Consider the following 11,967-nt stretch of genomic DNA (forward strand, 5'->3'; position numbering starts at 1 on the left):
TGGCATAACTTACTCATAAAGAATTACTATTTCTTCAATTGTTTGGACTCCTATTTATTTCTGTGAAGATTATTATTGTATTTATAAAGTATAGACAAGGGAGAAAAAAGATTTCCAAATCTTTTATAAATTCTGTATTCATTTTAAATGAAAATTTTCCTTCTATCTTTCCTGTTTTTATCATTTAAATTTTATATTAGTATTTATTAAAGATATTAGTCTATTAAATTTACTTTTTGTTTTGTGTCTCTCTGATTTATGGCACCATGACCATATTTGAATCATAGGGGCAATTAGGTAGGATACAATTTTTCCTATTTTGTAAACAGTTTGTAGAAAATTTGAATTAATTATTTTTTAAAAGTTTAGTAGAATTCAACTGTAAATTCATTTTGTCTCAGAGCCTTTTTTCCCTGGTATTAATTCATAGCTCATTCAATTTCTATTTTTGTTATTGATTATTTACATTTCCATCACCTCATTGATCTGAGCTTTTTATATTTTAAAAGTATTAATTCTTTGTTTTTTAGGTTTTCAGTTTTATTGACATTTAGACTCAACAATTTCTAATAATTTCCTTCTTTTCCTTTCCTTTGCTTTGATATCTTCCTTATTTTTGATGCTTGTAATTGAGTTTTCTTCTTTTTAAATATATTGATTTATCTATTTTTAATCCCTCTTAGTCATTTATTAATTTAGTAAGGTTTTCAGTGAAAGAACACTGGGAAATGGGTGTGGACCACAATACAGCATTTACATTCTTTCTATTGTTTGTTTACATTTTTGCTTTTCTTCCCAGGTTATTTTTACCTTTCCAAATCTGATTTTTCTTGTGCAACAGGAACTGTAATGTAATATATGTACACATATATTGCATTTAAGATATAGTTCAACATGTTTAATATGTATGAGACTGCCTGCCATCAAGGGGAGGAGGTGCAGGGAAGGAAGGGAAAAATTGGAACAGAAGTGTTTACAAGGGACAATGATGAACATTTACCTATGTATGTGTTCTGTTATAATAATAAAAATGATAAAAATTTTAAAATTAGTAAGATTTTTTTCATTTTTGATAATCTCTTTTTTGATTTTTCAGGATTTATTTTTGGTCTTTAATTGGTATTAAATAAGTAGTTTTTAAAAGTTTTCTTCAGGGACTATGATGGAATGTACATAAGAAAAAGTAGCATTATAACATGGGGAGTACTGCCATCCTACTCTTATCAAAGAGCCCCATTCTTTCATTCATGTATTTTTTTATTTATTAAAAAACCAAAACTAGACACATAATCAAGGAATTTACTAATTTTTTTGCGTATGCTGATGGATGGATGCAATAAATACTTGGAGATGTAAGTAAAGTGTGTGTGTGTGTGTGTGTGTGTGTGTGTGTGTGTGTGTGTGTCTGTAGGGTAATTAACATTAACTCCCCTATATTCAAAATGAGCATAAGTAAAGAAAGTCTAACTTCTTGAAAATCTCAATGATTCTGACTTTTTTTTTTAATTATATGTGGTAAAGAATATATGTTCCCTTGCATAGAAATAGAACAATTTTCTCTTAGTATTCTGATTCCCTATTGATATAAAATTACAGACTGCTACTGAGAGTTAAAGTCTTAGAGATAACAAGTGCATAAAACATTGTTTAAGAGGGCAATTCTCTTAGATAGAACGAATATTAAAAAGAATTTGGGAAGGGAATGAAAAAGTCTGGAAATCAACAATTCCTTGTGTGTTGTTAAAGACTGAGTTGAGGATTGAATCATTTGAGAGACAAAAAAAGGCTCTGTAATAGTGTTTTAACATGGGCTTTGTAATTCCTTCTCCCTGAAATGTCTGTACCCAGAGTGACAACTTGCTATTTCCTTCCTGTTTCCAATTGGGTCCTTGTAATTTTCATATCTCGAATAAAACCTTCAGTTTCCTATCACCTGTTGACTTTGGAGACACCTCTAGGCACTATTTGGAGCAGACTTTCCAGGTGAAGTCATAGTAAGATCCTGCAATTTTTATATTTCATTCAGAGGCCGAGGTGGTTGCTCTGGATGCCTCAGAAAAGGCAGCATCACTGTCTCAGAAAGTTAATTTCTGATCACCCTTATCAGAATTATTTCTTCTTCAGGAGAACTCAAGTATTCAGACAGAGTGAGGGTGTTGAATATGAAACACTCTTTAAAATTTTGTTTTTACTACTATTTTCTCCTCCCTGCCTTGCCAGCTTGGAGATGTGAGATTCTATAAAATGCCACATTCCTGAACATTGTCACTGACTCATATATAGGTCTTTTGTTATAGTCCTGGTAAGAAAGGCAAAGAAAACATTAAAGTTTATTGATCCTTTCTACTTGTAATTCCAAAATAAAATATACCATTCATGATCTCTGTCACTGGCTCAGTATGCATCCAGTGTGAGCCCCCATAGCATATGCTGCACCAAATAGCCAAGAGCAGATCTGATGAGACATAGTGACATTATAGAGCAATAGATTGCAGATGGCAATGTAATGATCATAAGCCATTATTGTCAACACATAGCATTCAGAAATAACAACAACAACAAAAACAGAAGAAATACAGCCGAGTCATACATCCTGAATGAGAAATGATGTTTTTCTTTGAGATAAAATTCATCAACATTTTGGGTAGTATCAGAGCTCTGTGAAGATGAGATAAAGTGGAAATAGTACATGGGAGCTTGAAGCTGAGACTTCATCCTTATTAAAATGGTCAATATCAAGTTTCTCAATATAGTGATCAAACACATTCCCATAAATAGGAAGAACAGGAATAGCTGAAGCTTTGGTTGACCTGTTAAGTGTGCAAAGATAGACTCAGTGACTGAAGAGGTATTTTAGTACCCACTGTCACCATCTTTGCATCTTATGCTTTTATTCTGTCCAGTTTCTTGAACATCAGCTCCACTGAATATAGGTCCAAAACCTTTAGCCCCTGCAGCTCCCACATAATTGCTGTTTCTCTTTCTTTTGGGTCAGGTTCATTCATATATCTCAAGCCATCCTCATCAGGGTTTGTGGACCAGGGCAAAGTAGCTTCAGTCTTTTACACAAAAATGGTAGCCATGCTAAACTCCCTCATTTATAGTTTGAGGAATAAAGATGTTCAGGCTGCCATGAGGAAAACCTTGAAAAGAATGTTTACAAGGATAGCAACAGGAGTTTCATAATTTGTTTTGAACTCAAGGACCAAGATTTCCTTTTTTGCCTTGATTAATTACAATTACCTCATGAAATAATCCTTTTCCAAATTCTTTTTTCCTCTTCTCTATTGCCCAACCTTTTACCAGTAAGATTTACTTCTTTCAGTTTAAAGATGAAGTGGAAAGAGTAAGAATTTGGAGTTATCCATGACCTTTGTGGGTTTCATCTTTTTAATTTGTAAGTGAACTATGTAGCTTCTAAGATCCTTTATACTTATAAATCTTTGATCTGTGATCCTCTGGGAAAATGAAAAAAAAAATGGGATCATTCAAAAAATCATATCTTAATCTTTCATACCTTGCTGATTGCTGATTAATAATTCAGGAAGGAAATACATGAAGGTAAGCTTCTAGGAAAATAATATGTCCAAATTATGGAGATACAAAACAACCCTATCATCCTTCTAGCAAATCTATAATAATTGATGTTACAGGCCCTTTTGTACTGATTTTTATTTTTTTCCTCTCAAAATTATTATAAAAATTTAATAGGTATATTAATGTATAATTTTCCCTAGCATAAAGAAAGACCAAAGTAATTTCCTTTCACATATCTCTTATGCATAGCTGGAAGTTGGAAGTTGATATAGATGTTTTCTAACTCCTACAATAGATATACAATAGCCCTGGTCTGGCTCAGAATAATAATTAAATATTCTCAGTATAATATATATGGAATCTACTTATAATTAGAAAATTATGAGAAATGGACAAATGATTGATTTTAGTTTTGAAGGAAACATTTTTATTTTTTGATAAAAATTGCTAGGTACAAAGATTCTTATAATAGTTATAGCATGTGAATGATTAGAGCAAGTTTATTTGACTTATATACCCATCCTGAAGGAAGTTTTTGTTCCCTGGTCAATTTAAGTGAACTCTAGAATAGAAAAGACATTTTAATTTTTCTGCCTTCTAACAGTTATTATCAGAAGCTAATTGGAAGCGTGAGAAGACACCAAGGTTTGAAAATATTTTTGACATCTAGTCCAACATTTTCATTTTATAGAGAGATTTGTGGCATTGGTAATAAGAGTCTATGTATGAAAACCAGAGCATTATTTGAGGAGCTATCTTGTAATATTTATTAACTATTTGACAATGACTACATTCTCACAGCTTAAGTTTCTATATCAAGAAAACAGGAATAACAAGTCCAATTCCAACAGTTGGCCTGGAAATCATCTGATAAAATATAGGAAAAAATATTTGGCAGATCTTAAAATACTCTAAATGCCACTTATTTTTTGTCTATTTGCATGTATTAATTTTCTTCCTATCATTTGCAATGAGCATCCAATAAAAACAGTATTGAGGCAAATCATCATTCCACTATATTTTCATATTTAATGTTCTACATAATACATTCTACATAGGTCAGGGAGCTAAAATGATTGCTTTCTATAGTTAAGACAAAGGATGTAAACTAACCTCAGTATGATGAAAGTAACCTCAGTACAGCTCTAGTAGCAGAGAGAACAACTGGGTTGTAATATATACTTATTTTTATTTTCATGTGTTTTAAAATTTCTCTCAGACACATTAAAATTTTCATTCAATGTATCTTGGAATTTATGTGGCCTTGTTAGAGCAATATACTTTAAAATATATTTTTTTAATTTTTTGCCTCAAGAGCCATAGGCAGTTGTAACAGTTAAATCTGTGGTAATCATCCAGATCTAGTACAATTCATTAGTTATAGTCTCATTAATATTTTGATGTATTTATTTGTAGTATGGGCATTTTCATTTTACAATCCCTAAAATGTAATGACTCTTTTATATCTAATTGTAACCACCAGGTGATTTCTTGCTAGGCATTATATGAATGTCAAAATTGAAAATCTTTCAATAATGCATTTCTGTGAAATGCATTTCCTTTATTTTTCAAAAGTTTTTATATTTCATTTTTTTCCAATTACCTACTAAGATAATTAACATTTACTTAAAATTTTTAGCTTCAAATTTTCTCTTTATTTCTGTTCTCTCTCCTTTCTTGAGAAGACATCGTGATAGGGATTATACATGTGCAGTCATTCAAAGTGTATTTCCATATTAACTAGATTATAAAAAACAGACAAAAATCCCCAAGAAACATGGAATAACAAAAAGTATACATTCAGACTCCACTAGTTCTTTATCTAAAGATGGATAACATTTTTCAGCATAAGTGTCTTGGTGGTATCTTGAATTATTGTATTACTGAGAATAGTAAATCATTCATAATCTATCATCATACAGTATTGTTACTTTGTATAATGTTCTCTTAGTTTTGATCACCTTACTTTGCATTAGTTCATATAAGTCTCCCAAGACTTTTCTGAAATCATCCTGCTTGTCTTTTTTTACAGTAAAATAATACTGTATCAGAATCATATAGCATAACTTGTTTAGCTATTCCCAGTCGATGGGCAACTCCCCAATTTCTAACTCTTTGTTATCACAGAGAGGATTACTAAAAACATTTTTGTATGTATGAATTCTTTTCCTTTTTTTGAATATCTTTAAGTTATAGGAATAGTAGAGGTAGCTTTTGGTCAAAGTGTATTTAGAGTTTTATAGTCCTTTGGGTATAGGTTGGATCAGATCACAACCCCACAAACATTAGTGTCCCAATTTTTTCACTTATCTCCAACAATCATTTTTCTTTTCTTCCATATAAATTAATTGATAGGTGTAAGGAATCCCTCAGAGTTGTTTTAATTTGCATTTCACTAATAATAATTTAGAATTTTTTTGTTATGACTATAGATAACTTTGACATTTTTCTTCTGAAAATTGCTTGTTCATATATTCTGACTATTTAGCAATAGGGCAATGGCATCTTCTTATAAATCTGACTTGGTTATATATATATTTGAAAAATGAGACTTTCATAAGAAATTTGCTCTGAAATATTTCCCACAAATTTTTTGCTTTCCTTTATTTTTATGAGCTTTTTTGGGGTGCAAAAACTTTTCAGTTCTCCCATTTTACATCACATAGTTCTCTCTCTTTCTCTCTTTTTTTTTTTCTCTCTCCCTCCTTTTGTTCATAAATTCTTTCCATATCCATACATCTACCAGGTAAAATATCGCATACTCCTCTAAATTACTTATGATATCACTTTTTATGTACCAGTTTATGTCTGTTTCCTCCCTCCTCACCATTTATGTATCTTTTTTCTCTTTTCACTTCATGTCTCCTCAAAAGTTTTTTTTTTTTTTTTTTGACCTCTGTTTCCCTAATTCTACCTTCCCTTCTTTTGGTTCCCTATCCTAATTGCAACTTTCAATACAAATGATCAACACATGACAAAAACAAATAAAGTCATTCCTATTTTATCACTTTGAGCACAAATACCCATCTGTCTCGTCCCGCGAGACTCAGTCATTCGTGGGGAATAGAGGAGGATCCAGCCTGGAAGAAAATGGGCGAGAAAGAAGAGGGAGACCAAGCAGATCTTGTCAAGGTCTCATATATTGTTGGAAACAGCTCAAGTTATATAGGGTAGAGCTAGTTGCAATACGTGAGGACAAAATTGGGAGGGGAAAAGGGGGCAGGGGAGAGTAAAGGTATGTGCTACCTGCGAGAAAGGGTATGGGGGGGGGGAACTGCAGGAAGGAGCAGACATTCCAGGAGGAGGAGGGGAAAGAGCATCCTGTGGTTACAATTCTTATCTGAGTCTCTAGGGTCGTTAAGCCCTGAGACATCTCTGTGGTTAATACAATACCATGGCTATGTGTTTACAAGTGTGGGGGTCACTCGCTTCTCTGGCCACCTGGTCTCCATCTATTGGTAGATGCAAAGTTTATGGTCTTGTAATTTTCCATGACTATAGTTCCCGTCACTGACACCCATCCAAACAGAAATAATCAAAAAGAGGCAACTATTCTAAACAAAGGATTCTTACTTTAATCTCAAGAATCAGAACTAGGAGACAGTCAGATCTCTGCTTACAGGTCTCCAAGAGAAGTTACAGCTTCTTACTAATGAAAAATCTTACTGGAAAGTATTGAGGAAAAAGGGAGGGTTCCCCAGAAAATTTTAAGGGGAAGGGTCAGCCTTTCCCCCAATACTAATGCTGCAGCAAAAACTTTTGAGAGCAAAATTTAACAAATGTAGATTGAGGCACATTCTCTCCTAACAATATAATAGATTATTAAGAAATCACAAACCTGTTGATAAAAGGATCAATGGCTTGTTTCAATTTTTTTGTCAAAACTTCTATGATGAAGACTTTACTCATTTTTAAAGATTAGAACAAACAACAGAACAATGTAGGTTATAGGATTAAGAATAGTATGATTGATTTATAGATAAGATTGAAAGTTAGAAATGAAGGGCCAGCAATACCAACTCCTCCTTTCTTGTTGTGACTAAGAGATTTTTAAAATTAATTTTATAATTATAACATTTTTTGACAGTACACATGCATAGGTAATTTTTTTTACAACATTATCTCTCGTACTTCCTTCTGTTCCAAATTTTTCCCCTCCTTCCCTCCACACCCTCCCCTAGATGGAAGGCATTAACATAAATATTAAATATCTTACAGTATATCCTAGGTACAATATATATGTGCAGAACCAAATTTTGTTGTTGTTGCAAAGGAAGAATTGTATTCGGAAGGTAAAAATAATCTGGGAAGAAAAACAAACAAAAGAAAATGCTCACAGTTTACACTCATTTCCCAGTGTTCCTTTTCTGGGTGTAGCTGATTCTGTCCATCATTGATCAATTGGAATTTGATTAGCTCTTCTCTATGTTGAAGATATCCACTTCTATCAGAATACATCCTCATACAGTATCATTGTTGAAGTGTATAATGATCTCCTAGTTCTGCTCGTTTCACTCAGCATCAGTTGATGTAAGTCTCTCCAAGCCTCTCTGTATTCATCCTGTTGGTCATTTCTTACAGAACAATAATATTCCATAACATTCATATACAATAATTTACCCAACCATTCTCCAATTGATGGGCATCCATTCATTTTCCAGTTTCTAGCCACTACAAAAAGGGCTGCCACAAACATTTTGGCACATACAGGTCCCTTTCCCTTCCTTAGTATTTCTTTGGGTTATAAGCCCAGTAGTAGCTCTGCTGGATCAGAGGGTATGCACAGTTTGATAACTTTTTAGGCATAATTCCAGATTGCTCTCCAGAATGGTTGGATTCTTTCACAACTCCACCAACCATGATCAGTGTCCCAGTTTTCCCACATCCCCTCCAACATTCATCATTATTTGTTCCTGTCATCTTAGCCAATCTGACAGGTGTGTAGTGGTATGTCAGAGTTGTTTTAATTTGCATTTCTCTGATCAATAGTGATTTGGAACACTCTTTCATATGAGTGGAAACAGTTTTAATTTCATCATCTGAAAATTGTCTGTTCATATCCTTTGACCATTTATCAACTGGAGAATGGCTTGATTTCTCATAAATTAAAGTCAATTCTCTGTATATTTTGGAGATGAGGCCTTTTCTAAGCTGTTGATTCTTTTCAAAAATTTCTAGCATCACTCATTCCTTTTGTTAATTTTTTTTCTGCCTCTCTTATTTGATTTTTAAACTTGTTTTTGATCAATTCATAATTTTCTTTAACATTTTTTGTATGTAGCTTTTTTGTTTTTGTTGACTTTTTATTTTTATGAATTGATCTTTCCTTTAAGACAATAACTTTCTAGTCATGTCTGTAATGTTCGGGCTAGCTTTCTGGAGGTCCTCTGGAAGATCCTTGTTCTCAGCAGGATAGACACCAAAAGAATGGACAAGAATAGAGTCCAAAGTCTTTATTGTCTCTTACACAGTCTGTGTGTATCATAGTCTGACTCAATCTCCTCCAGATGTCTTCCAGTCTGCCAGTCTGACTTTGGTCTGTTTCCAGTTCTTATATACCCTATTACAATTACATCATTATAGCTTACTGGATATGTGTGAACTAGAGAATTATTACATCACCATGCCAAGTACTAAATATATGTAAACTAGATTACTATTGTTTCATCAATTCCTCTGAGTTAACATCTTGTTTCAAGTATATTTCTTTCAAGTATACTTCTTTAGAGTTCTGGCTGTCTACACATGTCCTTTGCTATTTGCTTCATTTTTCCTCAGTGAGTTTTTTGAATTTTAATTTTGTGTTAAAGTTAGTCTCTGAGTAGTAAGGTGGTATAGTGGATAGAGCTCCAGGTCTGGAATTAGGAAGACCTGAATTCCAGTCCAACCTCTGACATTTACTATGACCCTGATCAAGTTACTTAACTCCATTTACTTTAGTTTTCGCATCTGTAAAATAAACTGGAAAGGGAAATGGCAAACTACTCCAATATTTTTGCCAAGAAAACACCAAATGGGATCATAAAGATTAAGACCCATTTAAACAACCATAACATAGAAAATTGGGCTTTATTATGTGGTTGCAGTTGGTTCTGTCCAAAACATCATTTTTTAAAAAAATCTGGCTATTTTCAGAGCTAATTCTGTGTATCTTTATGTTTTTATTTCTTTCAAGATACTGTGATGTATGAAGAGGTATGGTTACTGCTCTCAAGATAACCCATACTTTGGTCTGTGAATGACCATAAGCACCTTTTTTTGAGCTGGAATTGTGACCAGGACTCCTGCTTCAATGTAGCCTCATATGCTTTCTCACTTTATAATCTTGGAATTGTGACTTGAGCTTCTGATGTCCTGTTGTTGCAAGCATTTCTGCTTTGAATTCAAGATTAGGGACCTGCTTCCCTGTAAATAACCACAATCACTCTTCTACACCTGGGACTTTGACTACAGTCTTAGTGTCCCTGATGCCATAAATATTAGTGCTCCTTTTAATTTTGAAACTGTGATTCAGAACTACTTATGGGCAGGTTCCTGCACTCAATGCCCTCAAAGGGTTTCTTGTAAGCTTTCTTTCTAACTAGTTGTCTAACTGACCCCTTAGAGTCTATGTGCTGAGAGCTCCTAAAATTCCCAAGATCCACTGTTGGATTGCCTAAAAATGTCTTATGTTATGGCCTGATCACCATTTATGTACCATGGAACTTTCCTGTTGAGCACTTAAGTTGAACTGGAAAGGAGAATTATTGTACTCCGACTGTTGGTTCTGACACTTCAAAATGTAATTTAGGACCTTATTTTGAAATTGTTTGAAGGAGAATCTGAGAGGTCAGGTGAATCTCTGTTATTATACCACTATCCTTGCTTCACTCTCATCAATTCTTTCCTTTCATAATTAACATTTTTACTTGAGGATAATCCTTATGTAATTTCTGATAGAAATAATGTGGGTCTGAATTTCCTTCTTTTCCCAAACAGATTTAATGCTTATTTGTGTTTATCACATCATTGGATATGATTGGATGAATTATATATATATATATATATATATATATATATTTTTTTTTTTTTATGGAGGACTTTTGGTTCTATCACTAGAGAACTTTTGGAATTAACTCTTTCACAGGTTCTATATAAAGATGACGCATTTTTAGTTTAGTTTAGTTTTAGATTCAATAAATCTATTGGAATCTATCTATTGTTATTCTTGACATTATTTGGTTAAGTAATATCTAGTACTTTGAAGATTATTTGTGTATGTATTTATTCTCTTTATCATGTGCTTTATGAATGTCTGTGAATCATCCTTTTTGGCATGGGAATCTTAATCTTCTATATATACTTTAGAATAATGACTCTTGTTTTTAATTAAAATTTTATGAATTTTTGTGATAACTTGAAAAATATTTTATAGTATGTTTTAAAATTCAGAAAACATATATTAAGTTTAGTATTTCAAAGATATTAATTGCTTTGAATATATGCTTCCCATTTAGCTTTGATTTTAATGCACCACTATGTCTTCTAAAATATTGAGTTGTCGCTTTCTCCTTCATATCTTCATACTCAGTATGTCTTGTTGGAGGACACTATAACCTTATCAGTTGATGATGTTCTGGCTCCTTTTTGATCATGATTTTCAGGTAGATCAATAATTCTAAAATTATCTTTCCAAAATTATCTTTCCTGGACCCATTTTCCAGTTTAGTTGTTTTTCCAGTGAGATATTTTACATTGTTTTCTATTTTTTCATTCTTTTGGTTTTATTTTATTGTTCATTGATTTATCATAAAATCATTAGCTTTCATTTGCTGAAATCAAATTTTAAGGTGTTATTTTCCTTAGCAAGCTTTTATAACTCCTTTCCTGTTTGGCCAATTTTGCTTTTTAAAGCATTCTTCTTCTTATTGGCCTTTTGTACTTCTTCTTTCATCACTCTCATTTTTCTTCCCAATTTCCCTATCTTACTTGATATCTCTCTTACTAGATTTCCAAAATCCCCTTTGAAAGCTTCCATGGCCTGAGAGTAATACTTATTTTTCTTAGAGGCTTTGGATGTAGGAGCTTTGACTTTGTTACATTCTTCTGATTGTGTGTTTTGATCTTTTTTGTCTCAATGGTAATTTTCTGTGGTCAAAAACTTTTTCTGTTGTTTGCTCATTTTCACTCTTTGTTAAAGTATAGATCTGTTTCCAAAGTGGAGGGTGCACTATCCTAAGCTTCAGGGATTTTGTGCAGCTATTTTCAGAGATCCTCCTAAGACTCTATAAGTTTTCAATTCTTTCAAGATTGTATGATCCAAGGAAAAGTGTGTTTACTACTATCCTGTCCTATGTTCTGGTCTATGAATAACCACAAGCTCTCTTTTCTGCTCTCAAATTGTGAATAAGATCCTGATCCACTGTGTCTATAAATTGTAGTATCCTAGGA

The 11,967-nt window shown here is 32.8% G+C and overlaps 1 pseudogene; it reads right to left on the minus strand.

The window, feature by feature from the left end:
* LOC141562253 (olfactory receptor 8B3-like) overlaps window positions 1-2,847 on the minus strand; it is an 86,113-nt pseudogene extending 83,266 nt beyond the window's left edge.
* Between the last annotated feature and the right edge of the window lie 9,120 nt (window positions 2,848-11,967).

Source organism: Sminthopsis crassicaudata, chromosome 3, assembly GCF_048593235.1.
Source record: "Sminthopsis crassicaudata isolate SCR6 chromosome 3, ASM4859323v1, whole genome shotgun sequence".
NCBI classification, from domain to species: domain Eukaryota; kingdom Metazoa; phylum Chordata; class Mammalia; order Dasyuromorphia; family Dasyuridae; genus Sminthopsis; species Sminthopsis crassicaudata.